A 17,923-nucleotide genomic window follows, 5' to 3' on the forward strand; every position below is an offset into this window, starting at 1 on the left:
CATCTGTCACAGAGCAATCAAAGAGTCAAGTGTAGAAATTCATACCGGACACTCTCAGGTATTCACAGGAAAATACCCACCTTTCTCATTAATGGCTAAAGAAATTTTCTTTTTTCTTTGAGAGGCATTTTCCTTCTGATAATAAAAATGTTTTTTGTGATATATTTATGAACACCGATTATGTCCCCTATGGATTCTTTAATTTTCTATGCAGTGAGGAAGGAGTGAAGAACAAATCAGAGCCGAGCTCTGCTCTCAGGGGACCCTCTGTCCCTTCCAGTCCCCGAGCACCCTGGCACATCATCACTCTGTTGCTTAGTGCTCTGTGGGGCCTGGGCATGAGCCCTCCTCTCAGGTCACTCAGTGTCCCTCAGACCCGGGCTTCCAAGATACAGACTATATGTATGAATTATGTATAAATGAATATATATAAAATCATTGTTCTGGGCCAGAGTGACCGGATGAGGAGTGATTTCTATTTTTAGCCACACCAGGGCCAATGATGAATACTCTCCCAGAAAAGGTGGGCTTTGGCACATGGAGTTCTCCTCCCCTTAGTGTGAGGGTCCCCACAGTGGGAGGTGGGGCGAGGGGCACACAGACACAGGGATCCCTGACTGTGGCTTCACTTCACTCTAGTCTGCTCCCTGCCTAAACCAGAGCGGTTGTCCTATTGTGCTAATCTGAGTCTCTCCACCTTCTTGATCTCCTTCAGTGACTCCTGTACCTGCAGGGAGGCCTCCTCACATCCCTCCTCACACCCACCTCCAGCCCATCACACTCATGGGCAAGGCAGGGCCCTGGCCTTCCTGCCTGGGCACAGTCGTTAGCCTTGCCTGGCAGCTCCTTCCCCCCAGACACTCTACTCCTCCACTTGGTGCTCCCCAGGGAGAGCTGGGCTCTGCTCTGGCCTCCCACAGAGCCCCGTGAGCATCTCAGAAACCTGAAGCCACTGTGCCTCCCCCACTCCTGGTGTGGGGACATGGCCCTGCAGTGTCCCCAGGGCTCCCTCACCAACGGTAATAACACCGCGCACAACTCCCCGCACACCTGGGTGATCTAAGGGCTCTAGTCTGGGCTTTGGGAATTCCTCACAATTCCCCCCACACTCCCACCTGCCTGACATTGGTATTCCCTCACCCATGTCTTCAGAATATGTTATTCCCATCACTCAAATGTAGTGTGTGGGGCTTGCTTGGAGCCTGATGTAAATAAACCAACTGTAAAGAAAGCTTCATGAGATGTTTGGGAAAATTAGAAGGTTGAATACTTACTGAAATGAGGGAATTATAAAACTAGTTTGATACAAGAGCAGTCAGATTATGTTTAGAAAAAGAGTCCTTACTTTGAGAGATTAACGTAGTAAATTTTTGACAGATGAACTGATATTCTGTCTAGGATTTGCTTCAACATTTTTTTTTTAAACAGTTTTATTTATTTATTTATTTTTGTGAGGAAGATCAGCTCTGAGCTACCACCCATGCAAATCCTCCTCTTTTTGCTGAGGAAGACCGGCTCTGAGCTAACATCTATTGCCAATCCTCCTCCTTATTTTTTTTCCCCCAAAACCCCAGTAGATAGTTGTATGTCATAGTTGCACATCCTTCTAGTTGCTGTATGTGGGATGCCGCCTCAGCATGGCCAGAGAAGTGGTGCGTCAGTGCGCGCCCAGGATCTGAACCCGGGCCGCCAGTAGCAGAGCACGCGCACTTAACCGCTAAGCCACAGGGCTGGCACTAGGATTTGCTTCAAAATAACCGTGGTAGTGGGGGCAGTAGGTGGGAGCATATATTAGTTTCTTGTGATTGCTGTATCAAATTACTACAAACTGGGTGGCTTAAAACAACAGAACATGTTCTCCCACACTAGTGGAAGCTGAAAGTCCCAAATCAAGGTGTCAGCTGAGCTGCCTTCCTCCGGGGGCTCTAGGGGACAATCCTTCCTGCCTCTTCCAGCTTCTGGTGGCTTTTTGCATTCTTTGCTTGCCTTGGCTCATGACCACGTTACTTCAACCTCTGACTCGGTCTTCATCTCCCCTCATCCTCTGTGTGTCTTGGTCTTCTCTTCCGTTGTAAGGATACGTGTTCTTGGATTTAGGGTCCACCGGGATAATCGAGAATGATCTCATCTCAAGCTCCTTAACTTAGTAACATCTGCAAAGACCCTTTTTCCAAGTAAGGTCACATTCACAGCTTGAAAGTATTTGGGCATGGACTTATCTCTTTGGAGGGCACCAGACCACCCACTACAGGTGGATCTTGTTTACAGATGAAAAAAGATTATTGGCAGTTGCTGAAGCAGGGAGATGGGTACACTGGGGTTTGTAATACTAGTCTCCCTACTTTTGCTTTTGCTAGAAATTTTCCATTTAAAACACTATATTATTTATTGTGCTCCTAACATGTGCAGGGACTGTGCCAGACTTTGGGGAGTTGACTGAAAGCAAGATGAAGGCCCTACTCCCAGGAGCTCACAGTCTATGGGGAAACTGATATCAAACATAGCGTCAAAATAATGTGAGATAAGATATATTAGGGGAAATACAATCGTAGGTTAAGGTAGAGTATTCTCTTTAGAGCAAAGCGCATGTGTAAAGGCCCAGAGGCTAGGAAGGCTGATCTGAGTGTGTCAGAGACAAGAGTATACACATAGGGTTGCCAGGTTTAGCAGATAAATACAGGACACTCAGTGAAATGTGAATTTCAGATAAACAATAAATAATTTTTTACTATAAGTATGTTCTATACAAAGTTTAGAACATACTTATACTAAAAAGTTATTTATTATTTGTCTACTATTCACATTTAATTGGGTGTCCTGTATTCTATCTGTGACCTAGTATAAAAAGTATTCCAGAGACCTGCTTGCCGCTTACTGACAGCAGCTCCCTGCTGCTCATGGCAGAGGTTTCTCACCTGCCTTCGTCCTTGCATCCAATTCCTGAAAACCTCTCAGTAAGTTTTTTCAAAAGCCATTCCCCACTGACTGGCAGAGAGAGTCCAAACATCCTGAAATTTTTTGTTTAATATTTTAATTGCCAACCTTGAAAAGGAACATATTAACCAATTGTTTTGTGATAAGAGGAGGACTTGTCAGTTTTCTTCTAATCTAGCATGGAACCCATGGCCCCTGAACTCTAAAGGAGGGGCTTTTTAAGTGAAAGAGGTGGGGTGCCTTGAGCATGTCCCCGAATCACCGGAATGATGACCAACAACCTAACTTATCACACAATTGTGTGGATGGGCTATTTGACAAGGATTAGTGAGGTTGAACCCAAGACGCTCGGGTTGCATCAAGCATTCTGACACATGACAGTAGCAGCAGATTTATTCAATACAAACGGATCTGGGACATCTGTTCCCTGTTGTCATGGGACCACGTGATTAAAATTAAAATCGTGTAAGGAACTGTTGGCAGTTATTCAAATGTTAAACATAGAGTTACCATATGACTTGGCAACTCCACTACTAAGTAGATACCCAGAAGAGTCAAAAATAAATCCACATTAAAAATTGTACTCAAATGCTCATAGCTGTGCAGTGCATAATCTTCAAACAGTGGAAACAGTACAAATCTATCAAGTGACGAACAGATGAACATACAGCGGCACATCCATACCATGGAATATTATTTGTGTATGTAAAGAAATGAAGTTCTGATGCGTGCTACAACAAGGAGGAACCTTGACACATTATGTTACATAAAAGAAACCAGACGCAAACGGCACATATCCATGAGTTCATTTTATGAAACATCCAGAACTTTCATGTTCATAGAAGCAGAAATTAGCTTAGTGGTTGCCTAGGGCTGGAGGGAGGGAAGAATGTAGAATGCCTGTGAAAGCACACAGTGTTTCATTTGGGGGAATGAAAATATTCTGAATTAGAGTGTGGTGATGGTACAGAATTCTGTGACTTTACTAAAAATCACAAAGTTGTACACTGGAAAAGAGTGACATTATGGTAGGTGAATTATATGTCAATAAAGTTTTTATTTTAAAGGACCTCTTACAGGAAGCCCTGTTTGGAACAGAAAAAAAAATCACCTGGAATGTGCTGGTTGGAACTGTATAAAGAATTGCACCACTTCAGATGATATTTTAGGTGGGGTCTCGAGAAATGCAAACATGGCCAGTGTTGGGCAACAGTGCATGGAGAGGGCTGTGGAACCATGCTCCATGGGAAACCATTGGAAGAACTGCCAACATTGGGCCTTATATTGGCCTGGGTGGTGTAACAGGATGAGAGGGAGAGGGCCATGACAGAGGGCTGTGCCAGGGACTCTCTGGAGGTGACTTAGGTGGCAAGTCTTTGGCCATGTGAATCACACTGAGTTTGTGCACAGAACAAAACCCAGCAGAGATGGCAAACCATAACTAGAGGCTCAGTGGTTACTTGCAGTGATTCCACCAATGTCTCTCATGCCTGTGACCCTGGGCAGGTCACCGATGCCCTCAGTCCTTATATTTGGTCATGTCTGTAGCAAAGGTTTTAGACATATATCCACCTTGGAAGCTTGTTCTAGAATGAAATGTGAAAATTAAGTAAAAATCGTAGCTGAATGACTGGCCTATAAAAAATGCATCCAACGGAGGTGAATTCCTTTGCCACCTCCTGATGCCCCATTCTTTTACATTTTTAAAGTAAAACATCTAAGGCAGGAGACATTTGAAAAGTTGGTCGTTTTTGTCTTTCAGGATTGATGTGTACATAGGAGGTCTGGCAGATTTGAATGACGTGTTCATACTTTGATCAATGAGCCCACCTGATGAATAAAATGCCAAGATTACCCTGACAAAAGAGAGAACAACAAATCATTTTTTCCCTGTTTTGAAAAGGTAAGTGTGGTGCTCAGTGTCTTGGGGGCACCGAGGTTAGAGGAGAAAGAAAACAGTTCCTGGGCCTTCCCGGGGCTTGATCTTCAGTTCCAGGGAGCTTTCCTTAATACTGGTTAATGGAGCATCCTGACACTCAAGACATGTTACAAAAATCCACTGTGAGGAAGTATTGTACCAGATTTACCCAATTTATAATTTTCAGCAAAGCTTCAATTTACCAGGACCCAGTCTAGAATTCTCTGTTCAATGGAATTTCATGGTCATAGAGCTTGGGCTGTGGAAGGCTCTGAGAGCCACACTAGAGATTGGAGTAGATCCTGCAGAACACCATACAGGGGTTTCTGGTCCAGGAGGAACATGATGAAGGCAACATATCTGAAAATGTTCTGGTACCGTCTGTAGGGAGACATGAGAACAGCTGTGCAGCTCCACTCCTTCCACACCGCCTAGAACAGTACCTGCTCTGTAGATGTTACCACCTCTGCTTGTGCATGTCCCTCCCAGCTGCGATAAGATGATAACTTTGTTCTTTTGAGTTCCTTAGGAAAGTGATGACCCCTGAAGAGAGAATCTGCGCTAATAGCCATCATCAATGAAAACTGAACGATCTGGTGTGGTGACTCCCAGTCTGTAACACCAGAAGGTCAACATTCCTAAGCCCCTCCCCTATAACCCACTGACCCGTATAACTGCTGTAAGATTTTGTGCCCCTTTAGGATGGTCTTTTTCAGACATTAGTCAGCCATCTTCCCTCTTGCTAGCAAGCTGTAATAAAAAAGTCCTTTTTCTCCTACCACCTTGCCTCTCGACTATTGGCCTGTCTTGTGGCGAGCAGAAGGCCCCACAGTGGGCGGTAACAATTTTGCAACCCAGATGGGAGGATAAGTCCAGCTCGTGGCCACCGGACCTCAGAGGGGCAACCTGTTGGGTAAGTCCCTAGAGGCCACTGAGGTGCTCTTTGTCTCTGGGAACTGCCCCACCTGCTTTCCCAGACCGACACCAGTTGCCTTCTAACACCGATTGTGGTAGAAACAGAAACGGCTACATCTGGTGAGTCCACAGGCTCAAACTGGAATAGGGTAAGTCACTTGAGGACGCTCATGAGCTCTCTTCCCCTCCATCTGGGGTCCTTCCGTTTATGGAAGGGCTGTCTGGGGTCCTTCCACTTATGGCAGGGCCGTCTGGGTTCCAATGGGACCATCTGGGCACGCACTCGGAGTGGGAACAGTTGTAGGACTTTATACCCTAAATCTGGGAACTAGTTCGCTGGAGTCTGGTTTTTCTGTGTCTGTGTCTGTGTTTGTGTTGATAAATAGCTTAAAATTGGTTGTTTGGGGCCTGAGTTTCTTGGTGATCATAACAAACTCTCTTTAGAAATTACCCCGTTTACTATGGCCGCCTTGGGAAAATTCCCCTAAAAGGGAGATAACTGTGAATAGCTGGCAAGGTAACCCTGGATAATTTAAAGTTACAGTGGCCACTTTGGGCTCCTTTTGAGCTTTCGAATCGAGAAAGAAATCTTGAAAGAGTCGAAGGCTCAACTCCCAGCAGCTCTCCTCTGGTTTCCAGAGACTCCAAGAGAGGTGCTCTCTCTCTCTCTTTTTTTTTTTTTGTGAGGAAGATCGGCCGGTCAGCCCTGAGCTAACATCCATGCCAATCCTCCTCTTTTTGCTGAGGAAGACTGGCCTTGAGCTAACAACCGTGCCCATCTTCCTCCACTTTATGTGGGACGCCGCCACAGCGTGGCCTGACAAGCGGTGCGTTGGTGCGCGCCCGGAATCCAAACCCAGGCCGCCAGCAGCAGAGCGTGTGCACTTAACCACTACGCCACGGGGTTGGCCCCAAGATGTGCCTCTCTTGACGGTTCTGGTTTCTGGTTTCTGCTCATCTGTTTTGGGTTTTGGGGCACCTGGAGTGAGTCCAGGTTGGCCCTTGGTCATTTGACTGAAATCTGGAACCCTATTTTGCCTCCTGTCAAGAATGCTTTGAGTCCCCATAACTGAGTCAGTTATGGGGACAGGATATCTGTAATTTATTCTGTAAACTGTCCTGCCGGGGTTGTGTGCCCCGGCACAGGAACTGTTGTTTGTGTGACCCTTGTCTTGATAACTCTTGGGAAGAAGCCATGAGGGCGAGGCCTGATCACCTCTTTCCCTTCTTTTTCTGTCTCATTCATCACCTCCTCTGTTGGCAGCAAGTCGAGGTTAAGTTCAGGCTGGACCTGAGCAGAACCTGGACCTTCTGTAAAATCGAAAACTTGAAAAACTTTATGCCAAGGATTTAACTCTCAAGCCCGGCATCGAGAGCCCTGGCCCTCAGCCTGCCCCAGGCTTTTGCCTCTTGCCTCCTTGGCTTGCCTTGTGCTGGCTCAGGGACTAAGTGCCCTGGCTGAGTGGGACTTTACTAAATCTCATAGCTATATCGACACCCGCAGTTGGGCTCTGCACCCTTCTCCAGCCCGCTGTCACTGGGACACTGGTTTTACTGACATGGGGATTGCCCCAAGCATCCCCGGAGATTCACCCCTCCCAGTGCATTGTAACTAGTTGGAAACACTTTCTATTGGATGGGTTATGCTCCATCTTGGGGAAAACTTGAGTGGTTTCTCTGTGCCTTTGTGATATAGTTGGACAGGTAGATCAAGCTATAATGTCATTTGAGTTACAACCCAATTTCTGAGCAATTAAGAGCAATTGTCCTTAAAAAACAATCCTTGTAATACTGAAAAAGCAGCTCTATGTAAGGTAGTTCAGATTCCACTCAGTTCCTTTATCTCAAAAAGGATTATTGCCTTGCATCTCTGGGAAGTGTTATCTAGCTCATCACCAATTCCTAAGACTGAAGAAAAAAAGAGAGTAAAAAGGCCAAAAACGGCAATAAGTGCACCCCAGGCAAAAATCAAGCATCTCGAGTGTCTTCTCCACAAATACTAATAAAAGGCTTAAAACAAAAATTTGGATTCGTAACTAGCAAGCTTTGTATTACTGTGCCTGATTCATGGCAGTAATTTTAAAACCGCAGCTGTGGAGACTCTGTGTATGTGTGTCTATATGTATGCTACATACGTGTGATATTTCACCTCTGGATGGTACCGTCAAAATTAAGAGCTCTGTTTAATTGGCTTAAAGTAAGCGCTTACATAAATTCTAAATGTAACAGAAATGAACCCAAATGTCTTTCAAGTGAACATGGTATAAATTAATCTTTGGTAAATGAAAGCTGGTTTAAGTTTGTCGGTTTGATTGACCATTGTTGGAAACAAATGATTTAGATGGATGAAGATAAGTAAGAGTTTTTGGATACAATAATTACATTTTATGATCTGTATACTTGGAAAAAACAGCTTCCAAATTCCTTTGGGTAACTTAAAACTTCAGAGTTTTTGATAAAAGTTCATTGAGTATCTGGGTCATTTTCAAACAAGGTAAAATACTGAAACATTATTGCTAAACATATCTAAGTTTATCTACTTTTGTCTTATTACAGGAAAACTTAAAGCTGTTTTGGGTCTATTAGTAAACATGTCTTGTGTTTTCTTGAAAGATTGTGCTATAAAGTAACATGTTTCTAGAAATTATGAAAAGTGTTTGCCAATAATTTGCCAAGAAATAAATTTGCCAAGCCACATAATGCTGATATAAAAGAAAGTTTATAACTGCTTACTTAGTTTTTACTTAGAAGTCAAAGTCTATAAGGGTTAAAAAAATTCTACTTAATATATGTGATTAAAGTTACTAAAAATTAATAAGAAAAAGAGCTCTATATACAAGAAAAGTAAGATGTATGTTTTCAGTTAAAAAGGTACAAAGAATGGAAATGTTTTGTTTGGTTGGTTAAGAAAGATAAATTTGTCCCAAAGTGCTAGAAGGGAAGAAAGGAAGGCATGGGACAAATTCTGAATGTAAAAAGAAAGTTATAGAAGGTTTGTGGAAGAGGAATTCTGGAAAAAGATTTTTATACATGGTCAAGTTGGCTGGGATTAAAGTAAATCCAACTGAGTAAATGAGTTTTAATATCAAAAGTAAGCTGGTACAAAATTAAAATTTGGTCTTCTTTCTCTTAAAAGGATAATTTTCCTGAACTTGATAAAGAGGTTATAAAAGATTTTTCTTTAACTTTGAGTAAGTCTACCTAAAAGACAGAAAAACTGTTAAAATAATTTCCTATGTTCCAAACACTGAGGTCTCTGTATTAAGGCTTTTTGGCCTGTTAATGATCTGTTTGCCCTTGACTGTTTATATTTTTGAGAAGCTCCCCAAAATTCATATCTTAAATAAAGTCTTTTTTTCTTTGAGAATTCTCAAAGGGCCCTGGGACTTCTCAAAGAAGTTTGCTCTCTTCCTATAAGGAGGAAGATTCTAAACTTATTAGGCTTATTTGGTATGTTAAATTATATGGGAAGCATTGTCAAATAAGTGCTTAGGTGGTATTATGTGCGTGAATGTTATTCATATAGGTGTTTTGAAATTGTATAACATTATTGAAATTCTGATCTGTCCTGGTTATCAGTCTGGTTCTGGTTATTATTTTAAAGTATTGTATGTCACAAAATTAGCCAAATTTCTTTGTCAATTGCCATTTTGTGGTCTTGTTGGTCACAGACAGTTATTTCTTTGCTCTGATGCTTTTGCAAAATATGTTTCATCTTCAGAGAAATTCATGGAAAGGATTCTGACATTCTGGAGTATAGGTTTCTGATAAACTTTCAGATTATAAAACTGAACTGGGTAAGAAATAACAGACCTATAACAGAGAAACTGCTGACTTCATCAAACTGCTACCAGAAGATTAAGATCAAGAATCAATTACACTGGACTGAGTGAACTGATGGGGATGATTATAATTTTTATGACTTTTGTTTGAAATATTGCTGATTTTTTTTTAATGTTTTGTTTTTTCAGATTTAGGGAGAACTTATTCTCTTTTCTCCTGAGCTAGCTATGGCTTATTGCAATTTGGTAAATTATACCTTTGTAAGCAGGACTGAAACATTTATCTTTTTTTCCCTACCTGATCCCTCCAGGATTTGAAAACTCTTAGTAAGTGAGTACTGTCAGTTTCATGGCAATATAGTTATTTGCATAATTTCAATAAGAATCTGTTCTCCTTATAAACAGGACACATTCAAAAACATTGGCCATATTACCAAAGCTTTGACTGGAATGTGACAAGACAGCTTTGGAGAGACAAAGATTGGACTTTATGGAATAAAGCCATGTGGAAATATTGGGCTGGCACCTTATGTACAGAGTTCCAAGCAACACTTACCAGGATGAGTACGGAAGGTCACCTATCAGGCATACGCAAGGAACATTGAAATATTTTGGGGAACCTCAAAAAGAGAGGAATTCACCCAAATCTTTAGGTATTGCAGGTGAAGTCTGATGAGAAAATCCTTGGCTTGGCTTTCCTGGCCTTGAGAGGTCTTTGAAGTTCAATCTGAGATTCCTTATAAAGAGTTCCAGCAAACCAGATTTAAAAGAGCCTATACGGTCAATGGCTATTCTTGCTGTACTTATGTAAATAATTGGGCCAAGTTTATTGAAACTAAACCTATTTTGCAAACTAGTTAGCTTTAATTTGGCTGTCTTTTACAAAGAACAAGGGTGATTTTAGAGGGAAAAATACATGTTTCAATAGAAACTATAGCACACATTCATGGATATTAGGTTCTAGTTCTGATAATTGTCTTTGAGCTTTCTGTTTTATATCTGTTAACTGGATTGGATCCTAAATTCTTCTAGTCTCCTGAAATATCTGGCTACAAATCTCCAAACTAACATTTTTTATTTTTTCCATCATTTTCATTTGAAATCACTGAGAACTGAACCTGCCCTTTTTCCTGAAGCCTTGCAAACTGAAGCTGGTGGACTTGATATAAACTTATGAGAGATTCATGTCTGTTACTGTGTAAGCCACTCATAGAGGTACCTGAATACCCAATGACATCATCAGAGACATTTCAAACTGCAAAAGATGCTTTGACTCTGACATCTAGAAATCTTTTTGACCGGCTGCCCCCTGGACTCAGAAACTGGTTTATAATTAGCTCACACCATTAACTTGTTTTTCTTTTTGTCTTATTAATTACCTGGTTACTTGCTTCCACAATATAGGCATAACTTTGGGAGCCCACCTGCATCACCATCTCACTAAGAGACTGGTTCAATAGGAAGGAACAACAGGATATCCCTCAAGATTGAGGGGTTAAGCAGCAAAGGGGGAATTGATACAGGCTCAAGACAAGGTTGACATGAGGGAAGCCATTGTAGCAAAGAAACCCTACTGTAACTTTGAAGGACCTCTGACCAATTAACCCAGCTGGATTTGCACCCTCCAGGAGATCTAACTGCTATGTAGATGTTACCACCTCTGCTTGTGCACGTACTTCCCAGCTGCGATAAGATGATAACTTTGTTCTTTTGAGTTCCTTAGGAATGTGATGACCCCTGAACAGAAAATCTATGCTAATAGCCATCATCAACGAAAACTGAACAATCTGGTGTGGCAACTCCCAGTCTGTAACACCAGAAGGTCAACATTCCTAACACCTCCCCCATAACCGACTGGCCTATATAACTGCTATAAGATTTTGTGCCCCTTTAAGATGTTTTTGTTCAGACATTAGTTGGCCATCATCCCTCTTGCTAGCAAGCTGTAATAGAAAAAGTCCTTTTCTCCTACCACCTTGCCTGTTGACTATTGACATGTCTTGTGGCCTGCAGAAGGCCCCATGTTGGGCGGTAACAGCACCATTTTAGACAATCCGAGAATCTGACCAGTGCAAGAGAGAGTGTGAGTGTTTGTGCCCAGGTTACTTTGTCTGTAGAATTAGTTGACACACAGCAGTTGGGAGCTGTGATACTGTAATACTATGTCGGCTGTGAGAATTCAATATTAAGACTGATTGTAATAGGAATAAATAAGTCTGAAGGTCAGCAGAACTCGATTCTAGTTCAGCCTTTGCTGGATTAGCTCACAGGCAAGTCCCCTTCTCTCTCTGGGGTTCAGCCATCTCAGGGCAACCTGACAACAGCTGGAGCGGGTTTCCTAGTCTGGCCCTGTAGACACTGTGGGCCAGGCAATGCTTTGTTGTGGGGCTGTCCTGTGCATTGTCCTTTGATTTTAGTTAAAATTATTTATTATAGAAATGTACATTTAGTTAGTTTTAAGGAATGTACTTGAGAAGAGTGTGATGGGGTTCAGGGCAGGCCGCCCCAAGATGTGCCACTCTGGCTTGAGGATTATTACAAACTGAAGGCAGTAAAGGCTCAGACGAGTCTCAAAGAAACTTTGACCCCCGTCTACCCCCCCACTAATTGCCTTAAAGGATTTAAGATAGAATACCTCTCCCCAGGACAGGCCATCACCATAGATAACTCTGGTGTGGCTGGACTGGGAGGGTCATTGCTAAGTCCATTCTTATCAAAGTTCTGTTTACCAAACATTTACATTTGTAAGGGAAGTCTCCACTTGTAAAGGTATCTCCCTCTCTGCACCTCGAAGGGGGGGGATGACTTCATCTCCAGAAATTTATCAGCATGGAAGGCAAGGCCTTAAATCTGCATAGTAAGCTTATACTTGTTTACTGAGGTTTTCTGGTAATCTCCCATAACTGACTCTCCGCACCCCCAACATCCTCCTTTGTCTTTAGCTGAAGATAGTATTTAAGAGGAGAACCTCCGCCCTTTTGTCAAGTTACTCAGTTTCCCTGGTCTCTTCCATGTATACATGTTATAAAGCTTTGTTTGATTTTCTCCTGATATTTGGTCTTGTGTCAATTTAAATTGTAGCCCAGCCAGAAAGGACCCAGAATGGGTAGAGGGTAGTCATCCTCTCCTACAAGAGTTAACATACATATTTCCTCAAATTTACAAACATTCCACCTTTAAGATATCTACAGTGATAGTTTGTTCATATGTTTACAGGAAATCATCATTTCATCAATACTCAACTCACAGTTTTTCTCTCATTTTACTCTGTACTTGTAGAAAGAACACAGTGTTGGGGGTCAAGTTCATCCTAGTGCTAGTGGCAGCTGCAGGGTCGAATGAGAGGTGCAAAAGGATAGTGAAGAATTATTCCATGTTTAAAAAATGTAGTTTTCAAAAAAATTATCTTAGGAAGATGACACAGATAAAACAGCCAACTGCACTCAAATATAAGGTGTTTCCAACTAAATATCCAATCAATGTGTCTGTTAGGACAACATGGTGGATGAAAAATGGAGGGTGGATAAAATGCAGAATGACTGAGGCTGGGTAAGAAGGAGTCAGATGCACAATGAGGCATTGCCCCACTCCATGTCAGAGGCATCTCTGCTAGCTACCCACTGGATGTAGCACCCTCCCTCCCAGTTTTGACAGCCAAAAATGTCTCCAGAGATTGCCAAGTGTCCTCCAGGGTGGGAGGGGCAATATCACCCCCTGTTTAGAGTCCCTGGGTGACATGACTTCTCAAACTCCCCAACTCAGGAAGTCTCAATGGGAAAACTAGAGAATCACAGGAGCACAGAAGGAGATTTTACAAAACACAGGAACTCACCAAGCTAGAATGGGCAAGATGCTACTGAGGCAAGGTTGTCAGGGATGAGGTGAGATCCTCATTTGAAGGGGAGGAAGGCAGCCACGTGGGGTAGAGAGGCACGGAGCTTGGGGACTGGGTGCTGCCTGGGAGGCAGGAGCGCCCTGGGCCGCGGAGCAGTGCCCTCAGCTTCCTCAGCCTGGCAGCTCCTCACCTCGCTCTGACTTGCTTGGCTGAGAGAATCGTGATTCTTGAGTTGGAACCACTCAAAGTGAAGTCCCTGCTGGGCCCTTGTGCTCTGTTGTCCACAAACCTGTTTTTCTGACTAGACTTAAAGCCATTTAGGTCAGGGACCAGATCAGGCTCGGATCCTGTTCCCGACCAGCCATCATTTCTTAGCACTGGAAACTACTCCAGGAGTGTTAGTTGAGGAAGTTCGAAGGATACTTTTTAGAAGAAGGAAATATATCTACATGGAAACCAGAAGTAAGGTGTCAGAGAAGGATCAGTGAAATGGGTTGTTGCCGGGTAAGCAAGAGGATGCTGGAGAGACGTGATCATTTTCATCAAGTGTCGACAGTGAGACCTGCATGAGGGCTGTGAAGAGCTGGAGAGAGAAGCCGTGGGTCTCCCGTTCCAGTGGCTGAACCCATGAAAAGGGGGCCCGGGCACAGGAAGGAGGCCAGAGGGCCCGGATCAGGGAGGGACGGCCCGCAGGGTGGGCCCGAGGAGGAAGGCACATGGGGTGCAGGGTCCAGGGGCCGATCCAGGGATCTGCTGCAGTGTTGGGGTTACACAAGGCCTTATTTAATGATGTGCCAGAATCCTGAACTTCACCAAAAACATCCTACAATCCAGGTTAGGTAATCAGTGAACGTCACTAATCTTTCCACAGGAGCCAAATAACATGACCCTTTATACCACATTTGAAAACACTCTGGATATTCACATATATATATGCTTTGTCTAATCTTTTTATTATTACTATTTTTGTTTTGCTGAGGAAGATTAACCCTGAGTTAACATCTATACCAATCTTCCTCTCCTTTATATATGGGTCACTCCCACAGCATGGATGATGAGTGGTGTTGGGCCCCACCTGGGATCTGACCTGTGAATCTGGGCTGCCCAAGCGGAAGGCGTCAACTTAAGCACTACACCACGAGGTCTGCCCCACATATTATGTCTAATCTTATTCCTGCTGGAGCTCTATCTGCCAAGAGATAGATAGACAGATAGATAGATAGACAGATAGGTAGACAGATAGACAGAGAGAGAGACAGATAGACATACAGAAGAAAGAAGACATGTGCTACCCAGTGTGTTCAACTCATTTATCTCCCAGGATCTGGGAGCAGGAGGGAGCTTGCATTTGCTGATCCCTAGGATGAATTTTATGCACATTATCTCATTTGACTTTCTCAATAGCCCTCAAAAGTAGAGATAACTCCATTTTTAGAAGAGAAAATTGCAGTGCAGAGATGCATCCACCTGCGCATGGTTTTGATCCTCGTGAGGAAAGGAGCTGGGACTGGGCTCCAAGTCTCCTCTCTGCTGAGGCCCTCTGTGATTAGGACCCCCAGACCTCACTCCTTTAGTTTACTCCTGGGATTATCATGGATAGAGGCCTTTTGAGGAATATAAGCCTACTCCCCTATTAAGGTAAAGTGTAGTTACACTAGTGCTCAATTTACTCACAGTAAATTGTTAGGATGTCAAAGTAAAGCATGAGATGCTTCTATCAATGTTTCTTTTTAAGCTCCTGAAAATCAGCTACCAGAAAGGAATTTAGGAATTCCTTGTTTCCCTTTCTCCCTCCCCTTCAACCGTTAGCTGACTAATGGATTCCAAAGGGAAAAATAAACAAAAGTCTCAGGGAGACCCACAGAGAGCGCCTGAGTGTTCCATGGTGGGGTGAGACCTGAAATGACGTGGCCCTGAAATCAGAGGACACAGCGTGTGAGCCTAGGAAAGCCGCTGCACGTCTTGACCTTCAGTTTCCTCCTCTTTAGAACAGGATACGAGAAGCTACTTCCCGGGGTTGTGGTCGAGGGCAGACACACTTGCTGGATATGGAGTGTGAATCAGGAGCACACGTGTGTGCTCTTTGGCAATTCATCGAATCTCTCTAGTTCTCATTTTCTGCTGACCAGGCAAAGTTTTAGGATAACCTTTGCCCCAGTCTGGACCAGGCCTTTGGAAACCTCCTAGTGGGGAGGTGAGGAAAGTTGTCTATGAGGAAGAGAGTTATGATAACATATTATCTAAGATAAGAGTTCCTTTCCCTTTGTAACAGGATCCTCAGTGAAAGGGAAAGGAGCTGAGTGTGAGGTGTGAGTCACTTGGCGGTGTGAACTCTAGTCCACAGCACACACTTCCCGCCTCAGTGCCGGCCTTAGTCTCCTCTCCATTCTGCTCAATCCCAGCACCTCCGCCTCCCGCGATGAGAAAGCACCAACTCCAATATCTCCCATTACGAGACTGATGGTTGATTAAGTATGTTTCCGAAGGATTTTTGCCTTTCTAAAGCTTAGACTTTTGAATTCCCCATTGAAAATGTGGATATTGAAAACATTTTAATCTACACAGAAATAGAAGTATAATGATGTACACCTGAAATTTATACAATGTTCTAAACCACTGCTACTGCAATTAAAAAAAAAAGAAAAAAAGAAAAGAAAAAACGAGGAGAAAAAGAGAAAACATTTTGATATCTGAAATCCATTCACACACACTTTGTCAGAGTACATCCACTGGGTAAAGAGAAGTATATTTTTGTCCCAAACTCCACAGCAATGAAATTTGGCAGGAAGAATCTTAATGTTTTCTAAACAGAGCCTGGGATATGGATGGAAAATGCAACTGTTCCTTCCTCAGTCCTGGCTTTGGGACTCCCGCTTGTAACCAGTCCCGTGTGCTTCCATTCCACGGGTGCTTCCATTCACACCCATGAGGAACTAGTCATGTCCACTGCGGGAGCCATTGAGTTTCATTCTCTGGTTCCCTGCTATGTTGACCACCCATGCAGCCTGGGGTAGAACAAGGGTTTTCAAATTTTGCTGATTGGACACAAACAATGTCTCTCTCACCATGAGTTGACCAAATGAGTGTGCACACATCCACACATGCACACACACATGACTGAAGCTGAAACTCCTGAGATGATCCTAACCTCGTCTCCATAGAGGGCACTCAGAGAGTTTCTACTGTCTTCTATTTCGTTTTAAAAATTGGTGGATTTCACAATCCACTGAAGGATTGTCATGCATATTTTGAAAAACTCTAAAATAGAAAATGAGTCCTAGACTTTGGTTTCAAATAGAAGTGGGTTTGAATCCCAGGTCCACCACCTCCATTGGGTAAGTTACTCTAGAAACCTCAGTATCCCCAGCTGTAAGGGAGAGTGACAACAGACCCACCTCAGATGATTTTTTTAGGGTTAAATGGAGATAAATTTGTGAGCATGCCCATTATATGACAGACATTGAACAAATGTTAGTTCCACTCCATACACTGTAAAGTTGATGCAGTAACATCCCTTTTTCTAGATTATAAAATGCACCAAGTGGAGGTAGAATGTAGAATTCCAAAAACAGGAAGGAATCAGCATCCTGTGTCTGTGGAAAGAATTAGGATCTGTTGGGCTACAGTTAAGCGAGTCTGAGCCCTAATTTCAGCCTTTGAACAAATGCAGCGTTAACTCTGCTCCCTCTTCCCCCTCGCTGTCAGAGAAGTCCTCTGGTTTCAAGGCCCCTCACAGGCTCCCAGGGCCTGCATCTGTGTGGGGTCCAGCCCAGCCCTCCCTTTACCTTGGGGGTGGATTTCCATGTCCACCACTTCCTGGAGCATGACTGTGGACGTGTCATTTAACTAATCTCTGAGCCTCGGAAATAATGAAGACAATCCCAACCATTTGACGGGGCTGTTATGAAGATTAAAAATGTAATGTATCCAAGGGGGTTAACGTTCAGTCAGGATGGTTAGGAGGAGGTTTTCAATAAATATTAGTTCTCTAATCTTTCCCCTCCCCCTGATAACCACGCTCACATCCTTATCACAGACTCTTACCTGTGAGGCTGCCAAGACCACCAGGCTTACCCAGTGGAGACTGGAGAGTGGTGTGGTGCCATTTCCTGGGCTTGGCTTCTGAGGGTGAGAATTTGAGCCAAGGAAGACATTCCAGGGACTCTTCCAATGACTCTGCCATGAAGGAGGCAGATCCTTCCTCCGCATTGTTGTTTCTGTCCAACCATGTATCATAAAGTGCATTTTTGCTTCTGTGGCTTAACTCATTTGTTCATTCATTCATGCTTTCATTCAGGTTTAGAGAAACCAGGAGACTGCATCATGGCAGGGAAGGCCACGCTTCACTATTTCAATGCACGAGGCAGAATGGAGTCCATCCGGTGGCTCCTGGCTGCAGCCGGGGTAGAGGTGGGTTCTGAGTTCCGTCATCTTAAGTTGGATCTAAAATTGACTATCAAAGTCCTATCTCACATAAGGTAGGAGACTGTTCTTACTAAATGACCTGTCAAGAGTTTTTGAATTAAACAAAAAATTCAG

The 17,923-nt window shown here is 43.3% G+C and overlaps 1 protein-coding gene across 1 annotated transcript in view; it reads left to right on the forward strand.

Annotated features, from left to right (window-relative positions):
* Window positions 1-17,923, forward strand: part of LOC131413573 (glutathione S-transferase A3-like) — a 43,544-nt gene that overhangs the window by 15,247 nt on the left and 10,374 nt on the right. The gene's annotated exons all lie outside the window — the stretch shown is intronic.

Source organism: Diceros bicornis, chromosome 14, assembly GCF_020826845.1.
Source record: "Diceros bicornis minor isolate mBicDic1 chromosome 14, mDicBic1.mat.cur, whole genome shotgun sequence".
NCBI classification, from domain to species: domain Eukaryota; kingdom Metazoa; phylum Chordata; class Mammalia; order Perissodactyla; family Rhinocerotidae; genus Diceros; species Diceros bicornis.